At 40.8% G+C, this 8,367-nt stretch overlaps 1 pseudogene across 1 annotated transcript; it reads left to right on the top strand.

Moving 5' to 3' along the window:
• The first annotated feature begins 6,295 nt into the window (after positions 1–6,295).
• LOC308158008 (putative nuclease HARBI1) lies at positions 6,296–7,909 on the top strand (annotated as a pseudogene). Its single transcript has 3 exons — positions 6,296–6,368; positions 7,157–7,465; positions 7,580–7,909. The product of its transcript is annotated as a putative nuclease HARBI1 (transcript).
• Positions 7,910–8,367: the final 458 nt, after the last annotated feature.

The raw sequence follows: 8,367 nt of genomic DNA, 5'->3' as shown, positions 1-8,367 counted from the left end.
TCTAAATGATAGGCCTCAACTATGGCTTAGCTGGCTATCTAAGAGAAAGTAACATATTCTCTTTTGGGTAAACTAGAACACCGTTTCTCAAAATTCTTTTTCAGTCACGGCACCCTTTAGAAGCTGCCACTAAAACTTGTTTCCATTGATTATGTAACTGCTGGCGCTTCATCTAACAGTAAGACAATGACCCAGTACATACCATAGCAACTAGGGAGTTGTTCAGGGCCAAAAGGTGGAAACGTCTTGCCTGGGAAAGTAAATATCCATCTTTAACTTATATTGAACATGTATTTAATTTCCTGACGCAAAGATAAAGATGGCTGCAGTACAGGGGCCTCATTTATAGAAAGTACTTTGGATTAAATTCGATCTTACCATGTCGTACGTAGAAAACCACGTCAAAGTCAACGTCAAGATTTATAAAATTTTAACATGAGTCAATTTGACCGTGGAAACGATCGTAGCTCTACGTCAGGTATTGACTTGACGTACGCACATTACCTACTAGTTATGCAGAGTTATTACAGGCATGTGAGCCACACTGCCTACTGAAATTCATGCGAAGGCTCGTAATAAAATGAACGATGTTGTTATCAGCCGAGAAAATTCGTTTAATTCAAGATTTAAAGGGAACTGATGTTTATGATTGTATTTCAGTCTTCCTTTATATGCCAATAGGCTATTGTATGGTGTAATCATTCTAAATTGAGGGGTGATAAAGGCGGTCGGGTATATCCCAGCCCTCCTTCAGCCGCATCCTGCCTGATGTGATCGGGGGAATTCGGGGTCGAGCATTTGCGACCGCGCGTCTATTTCTGATAAAAGACAGTCGATCTCATCCTCAGTAAAGATTGTCTTCTTTCGTCTACCATCGTGTGAACTCGTCAAAGGTGCTGCACAACACCTCAATCAAGCCTATTGAAGCCGCTAACGCAGGGCGTAAATACAAAGCTCATTCACCTGCATTCAATTTCAAGTATATTTGTTATTTATAGACAGCAGTACGTACGCAATTTTAAACAAGCGCAGCCCGTTTTATAAATAATGCTTACGTCCGTTTAGAAAAATGTGTCAAAGATGACGTTCAAGTACATTTTTATAAATGAGGCCCCAGGCCTGGAATATCACCAGAGAAGATACCCAGCATTTTGTGGGGTCAGTGGGTTGCTGACCTCTGAAGTTAAGTTGATCTGAAGTTGTTGCATGCAAAGGATTATCAACCAAATACATGAGTGGTTAATTTGGACATTATATGAATCTGCCCATTCCTTATGGTGATCTTAAATAAAGGGACTATGTATAAAAAGTTGTCAATGTTAACGTGTTAATGCTCACGGTTAATCTGGAAACGCATTTTAAAAAAATAGCGCAAATTAATCAGATTATTTATAATATCATATATTGCCAAGTTTTACTGACATGCGTGGCAAATGCAGATAACACTGTAGAGGGGTTTCAAGACAGACTGATTTGTTTACTGGGTTGTAATAATGATGACAGGTGTTGGTTACACAGGTGTTGTCGCCATAATAGCGATTATTTTGTTATGCTTGTTGTAAAGAAAAGTTCTATGATGCATTAAAATGACATTAAACTAAGATAATAAGATGGTTTTCATAATTTTTCTAATCTTTATTAATAAGTAATTACAGAAAAAGTAAATGACATTTCCGAGAGCGAAATCTGTTGTGGTATTTAAAAATGGCGGTTAGCTGTGAACTCGAGAACATGGGATGGCGATGTTGTGACCAATCAACGGTCTGCAGCGTCACACGTCACACACAGCCTGGCAAAAAAGTACCTTTAGCTCCAGTAGTTCCTAGTCCAGAAGGGTAGCTAAAACGTCCCGGCCCGGCTCGGTTCAGCCCAGCTCGGCTGACAATGGAAAAGCAAAACAAACCGGGCCGGCCCGGTAGTGGAAAAGCGCCATATGTCAATCAATCAATCAATTGCCAAAGTTTATTTGTGTAGCGCTCTTTAGATAGACAAATGTCACGAAGTGCTTCACAACTAAAATAATATTAGACAATATAAACATTAAATACAATACAAACAATATGATCTAGCACCAAACCATAGACCCCCAAAAGTAAGCCAAAGAAAAAATATAGGGCACAGTGGCAAGGAAAAATCTGGCTCATCAGGTGCTGAACAGTAAACTAATGTGGAATTTGGTGTGGTGCAAGAGTTCAGGGGTCCGTAGTGAAAGGCAGCTTTCTGGTGAGATCTGGGTGGGGTGGCAAGGACTAGGATATAGGGTGGAGTAGACTCAGCCCGGATGAATTCAGGAACTGGATAAGCAAAAAGAGGACAACGCGGGGCGCTTAGGTGGCGTAGCGGGTTAAGCGCTGACCATGTAACCGCAGGGTCCCCGGTTTCGATTCCGACCGGGGACATATCTCTCTCTCTCACCCATCCTTCCTGTCTAAACTTCACTGTATCTGTCAAAAAAAATGAAAAATATGAGTGGGACTGCCCCACTCAGAAAAAAATAAAGAAAAAAATAATAAAAAGAGGACAACGCAAGATTAGAGGCTGTTGCAAGCTGAAAAACTGATACATAAAAAAGTAGGAGAGAATCAGGATAAAGTAGGCCCCTGGCACATCTAAAATCCATCTAAAGGACAGCTGTGATAGCTAACGCAAGCCCTCAGGTCTCAAGGAAAGGTACCCATCAGATGAAGTTTGCTACTTTGCGTAACTACCTCCATGACACCAGCATTCAAAACAAGCTTTCAACATGTACAGACATGGATGTCAGGAAATATATCATACTAACTCTGGAATGTTTATTGAATTCCACAGATGTGTAACGTCAAACGTTGTGACTTCTGCTGTGATGGAAACCTCCTCTCAATGTGCCTTTTTGTCTGTTCACTATTTTGACACTTAATTTGTTTTAGAGTATCTTCCTACTCTAAAAAGCACACAAAAAACATCCTTTTAGAAACTCCTACAGTATAGTGTAACAAAGCTAATAACATTATGGGTGCACAAATAATACCCTTGCATTATATACATTACAGTCTGTGCATCACAGACAATTTCTTCTGTAAATCACATTGATGTGGTTACTGACACTTAATCAGGGATTATAAGATCTGGTATGAGTGCAATGTACTTCAAATAAACACTGGTCTTTAATAATCGGGTAATCGGGTATGAAAATATTATTTGGCATGCACACTACGAATTGTCGCTCATCAGTGCCTCTCTGCGCCAACCCTGTTTGAAAAGGACTGCATTCTATCCGTTGGTGAGTTGGACCTCAGACCTGTTTTTTAAAAATGTTAACGTTTTTTCATTGTATACAAATAGTGAAGCAACAAATACATTGTGGATATTTTGAACATGTGTTTTAAATCATAAAAAGGCAAAATGTCCAAAATAAAGAGTGTTCCGAGTTCTTCCTCACTGTGGAAACACCAGCTTTTTGAAGCCTTGCTTTTAGGAGGCTGCTCTCAAGTCTGGCTTTGGTTTGCTGTAGTTGGGTAAGAGTGATTTGTTCCTCTGCCAGATGAATCTGTACTTCTGCTCTATCGGTTTCTTGTTTAAGAAGTGACTAATAGGCATCATCATCTTTGTTTGGCAAAGAACGCCTATCTTTTCTAAGCTCCTGTGGCAATAACTACTGCTCCTGTGGCTCTACCAGTGAGGATCCACCTTCTTCCTCAATAACGACTGAGATCCAGAATAAATGTTTCCTCTGCATTAGGAGGAACTGGCTTGCTTTCCCCTACAACCATGGGCTCACCATCCACTACAACTCATTTAATCCTGTGCAGACCTTGCACATTTTCACCTCCAATGATGTCAAGAACGTGTGTAATCACCTCTCCTAAAGGGCTTGTTGACTGTTTGGATGTTTTTTGCTTCAGTATGGTCCTTTGTTGCCCTGGCCTTCAGATTCTTCCATCTACATTTCCCTTGCTCCGTGGTCCTCTTCTGGACCCCATGGCATTCACATTCTCAGTGATTTCAACCCAAATGTCTTTTTTCTTTTTGTTAGTCACTTCTCCCTTAGTAGGATGTGCGTGGGTTTGTGCAACAGTGAAGTTTTGTGTCCATGGTTCCACCTCTTTGGTGTAGTGAACATAGAGTTTATGCCTGGGGCATGATTGATTTAATTGAACACATGCCAAAGCACATCAGCTAATTGATGTTTAATGGGTGAGTGTTTGAAAAGACCAATTACACAGCCATCTTATTCAGCCTTTCTCTGAGGACTTAACGTTAAAGGGATACCGTTAAAGGGTGTACGTTGAGTGTACAAAACCACTGGAGCAATTCACCACTGAGCAGGCTGGAGCACCATCGAGCATCGGGAGCACTGGGAGTTTTCCCAGTGGCCTGATCTGCTAAATGGACAAAAGAATTGCCCACAGCTAGGCCAATTAGAAGCAGGCCAAGCTAGTGTTTCTAGTTGCTGTGGCACAATAGTTTGATAATGCAAACTGTCAAGCATAACCGGCGCTTGAAGATGGACAGTGGAAAAAAGAGGAAGGGTGGAGCAGAGAGGGAGAGAAAAGTCCCTTGGAGATGCCACTAAATGTGACAAAATCAACAAAAAATGTTCATGCATGGGACCACCAGGTTAGTCAGTGACAAAAATAAACATGCTAGCTAGCTAACGTATAGCTAATACTACTGCTGTCATTATCTACCTGTCATCTGTCAGTGGGGTTGTCAGCTAACCCTCAGGAAACAAACTTGCAGGGCTGACATGTTTAAATTGCTAAATAATAATAATAATTCAAGATTCATGATTATTGCCATGTGTGCCAAAAGTTTATTACATCCCATTATACAAGTACAAGAGAGTAACATTCTTATGGCTTCAGTTTCAGTCGACATTGCACCATCAAGAGAAAACAAAATGCCAATGGAAAAAAAATAAAAAGGAAACAATAATAATGTTGTGTCTGTGTGTATGCATTTATCAGTATAGTCCATAATTCTCAAATCGAGTGGGACTTGTGTAGTTCCTTCCAATCCCATCTGGGCATCAAGGCTGTAATAAAAATAGAAGACAGTACATTTAAAATGATTGGCCACTGTTATCAACACACCATTTTTACAAAATACTACTATGTTTATAAAAATAGAATTGCTAATACAATGACAAATACCTGAAGTGCTGGTGACCCTCATCAAGGTCTCATCTCTCACCTCGTCATTCTGTAAGACAAATTTCAGGTCAGAGGTGTGGACACTTCTATAGTGTAGGGTTGCAGGCTTTCCATAGATTCTCATGAACATAGTGTACTGTACTTGTTGAAGTCATCCTACATACTGCACAGAAAGAAATAGGCTAGTGAAATAATGTATTAAATCCACAGTATTATTCTCCAGCAAAACTACAAATCAGCAACATTCTCCAACATCAAGCTGCTAAATATGAGTGCAGTTTGTGAATGAATCATTGTTTTTGATTCCACACAACATTATGTTCATTACAAAAGCATTTACCTTTTCTATAATATCTCTTAAAAAGCTAGGGTTAGGGTTAGTGTAGTAAACCCCCCCCCCACACACACACACACAAAATAACAAACAAAACCACACTAACACGCAAAAATATGAATACTACCCCCACCCAAGTTTGCTAACAAGCTGTAGGTATTTAGTGAATGTAAAACTGATGGTTATGACATTGAGCGGGTTGTTTATCGCTTACATTTTCGTCATATGCAAGAACCGGAATTTCTTATTTTTTTCACAACAAGACTTTTTGCTTGATTGCAAGGTTTCACAATTCCCAACATGCAGACCTTTTCACCAAGGTGTGACACATGTTTCTCTCCTTATCCTTCCTGACTGATTTTTCTCTTGTTTTGCATTTTGCTAGTGCCCATTCAGGTTGCACAGGTAGTTCATCTCCTCCATCACATCCACCAGTGTCATCGCAAGCAGGTTTGCTGTGTCTCCCAGCACAGTCCAAAAGTGTAGAGGAGATACCGGGAGAAGGGCCATTACATGAGGAGGCAACAACCCAACAACCCAGACCGGTATCTGCTCCTTTTCCGAGGAGGAACAGGAGGAGCACTGCCAGAGCTCGACAAAATGACCTCCAGCGGGCTACTTATGTGCATGTTTCTGACCAAACTGCAAACTGCACTCCATGAGGGTGGCATGAGGGCCCAACGTCCTCTAGTGGGACTTGTGCTCACAGCCCAGCACCGTGCAGCTTGATTGGAATTTGCCAGAGAACACCAGAACTGGCAGGTTCGCCATTGGTGCCCCGTTCTCCTCACAGATGAGAGCAAATTCACACTAAGCACATGTGACAGACATGAAAGGGTCTGGAGACGCCGTGGCAAACGTTATGCTGCCTGCAACATCATCCAGCATGACCGGTTTGGCGTGTGAGTGATAGTCTGGGGAGGCATATCCTTGAAGTGTTCCCTTCATTTCTTTGAGCAATGTATTTGACAATTTATGCAATTTATGCATTTTGTTAAAAATGTCTGTCAATGAGCTCATTCTTTGAGCTCATAATTTTCTTGTTAACATTATTGACACAACGCAACATCTTCTGTCTTTGTTGTGTGTGCATGGCATGCGAGCATGCATGGGCACACCACACATGATACACGTCTCACACTTGCTACTGTAATTACAGTATTGTTGAAAGGTCTATGTTATTAAAGGTTTGTGTTGGTTAAAGGGCTATTTTAACTTTTGATGGGTAGTGTATCAGTAAACTGAATAGGGTATTGTGCTCTTGCTCTGTTCTTTGAATAGGTGGAGAGAGTGGTTAACTGTATTATAAAAGTAAATTGATTTTATTTGGTTCATAAAAGTACATTGTATATTGTCATTTGTCCAAATGTGTCCTACCACCACTTCATTTCTCTTGCTGCAATGTCGAGGAACTGAAGCCTAAGAATTTTACTGTCTTATACTTTGGGATGTAACGATAAACTTGAGCAGTTGTTGGCTCATTAGTTTTTGATTTGCAAGCACTAAAATTCACCAGAATGCAGGAAATGAACTTTGTAACTAACTTTGATTTTTCTGGTGGGTGACTCCCATACCCCTGTTTAAAAAGTGGCCTGACTGGAGCCACATTTCCAGCCTGAATGATTTTCCCAATCCGGCGCTGCCACTGCGGAACTGTATGCTCGGTCTCACTTAGGGAATGCTATTATAGTTATTATTGCTGTTATTAAGTACATTAAAGACCTTGTCAGGCTAAAACTTCAATGCAGAACCGGAAGGAGTCACGGTCTGTCTGTGGAAGAACAGGGCCTCATTGCGAATAATCTAATCATCTACCTTGTTGTTGTTGATAGGAGTGGACAAATCAACTGTGAGTGATGTGGTGAAAGCTGTGTCAATCACATTGGCCAGCCTGGTCAATCAATTTGTTTAATTTCCAAAGGATGACCAGATTGCAATACTACAATAGGCTATCGACTGCACTCATGTGTATATACAAGCTCCATATAATTGCTCCAGGGTTGCAGAATATGGCTGACCCTGTGCCTAGAGCAAAAATACCAAATTCCAACAATTGACTGACAAGTTGATTGCATGGCAAATAAATCAGTAAAAAACAAAAACACCTCAAGAGAGGAAGTGTGAGTACGTCAACCGAAAGGGGAGGCACAGCATCAACATCCAATTTGTGGGCGACGCTGACCTCACATGACCTTCATCATCACAAACTGCGTCGTGAAGTGGCCAGGGTCTGTCATTATGTGCGTATCCTGAGGGAGAGCGACTCCAAACTAACCGACCGGATGGCATAATATTAGGAGACAGCAACTATCCACTCCTACCATGGCTGATGACCCCTTTTCTTGCAGGTAACACACCTGAACAGGCACACTTCAACACTGATCATGAGAGAGATCAGGAAAATCCAGGTTTTTGGGATCAAAAGGTATCCCAATCCTACTAAAAAGTTTTGAACAACACACACAGGATTTTAGAATCCTTTTTCTCTTTTGAACAACCCATTTTCAAGATTTTATCCAATACGATAGCCGAAATCCAATCAGATAACTTCTGAACAACTGGTCCCAGGATCTTGAAACCACCCCAGAAACGGATCAGATCAGTGACGGCCAATACTAACAATGGTCTTTAGTTCAAAATAATCAAAAGCAGAATTATTACAAATAACAAGTGAATTTTATTTTGCCACAAATATATTTACATTATATACATCAAACACACCCACAAAAAAAACTATGGCACTTCACAGACATCACAAGACCTTGCACAGACACAGTGAAAGATCATGTGCATTTAGCTCAATCACCTCCTTCAGTAATACAGTGTATTCACAATTTTAATCTCATCCAGCTGAAAGGCACACTTGTTGGTCATAACACACAGACACACGCACACAAACTG

The sequence above is a fragment of the Nansenia antarctica genome (assembly GCF_963989245.1).
Source record: "Nansenia antarctica genome assembly, chromosome: 5".
Lineage (NCBI taxonomy): Eukaryota > Metazoa > Chordata > Actinopteri > Argentiniformes > Microstomatidae > Nansenia > Nansenia antarctica.
Note: the sequence above shows the minus strand (reverse complement) of the source record. Positions and strands in the feature narration are given on the sequence as shown.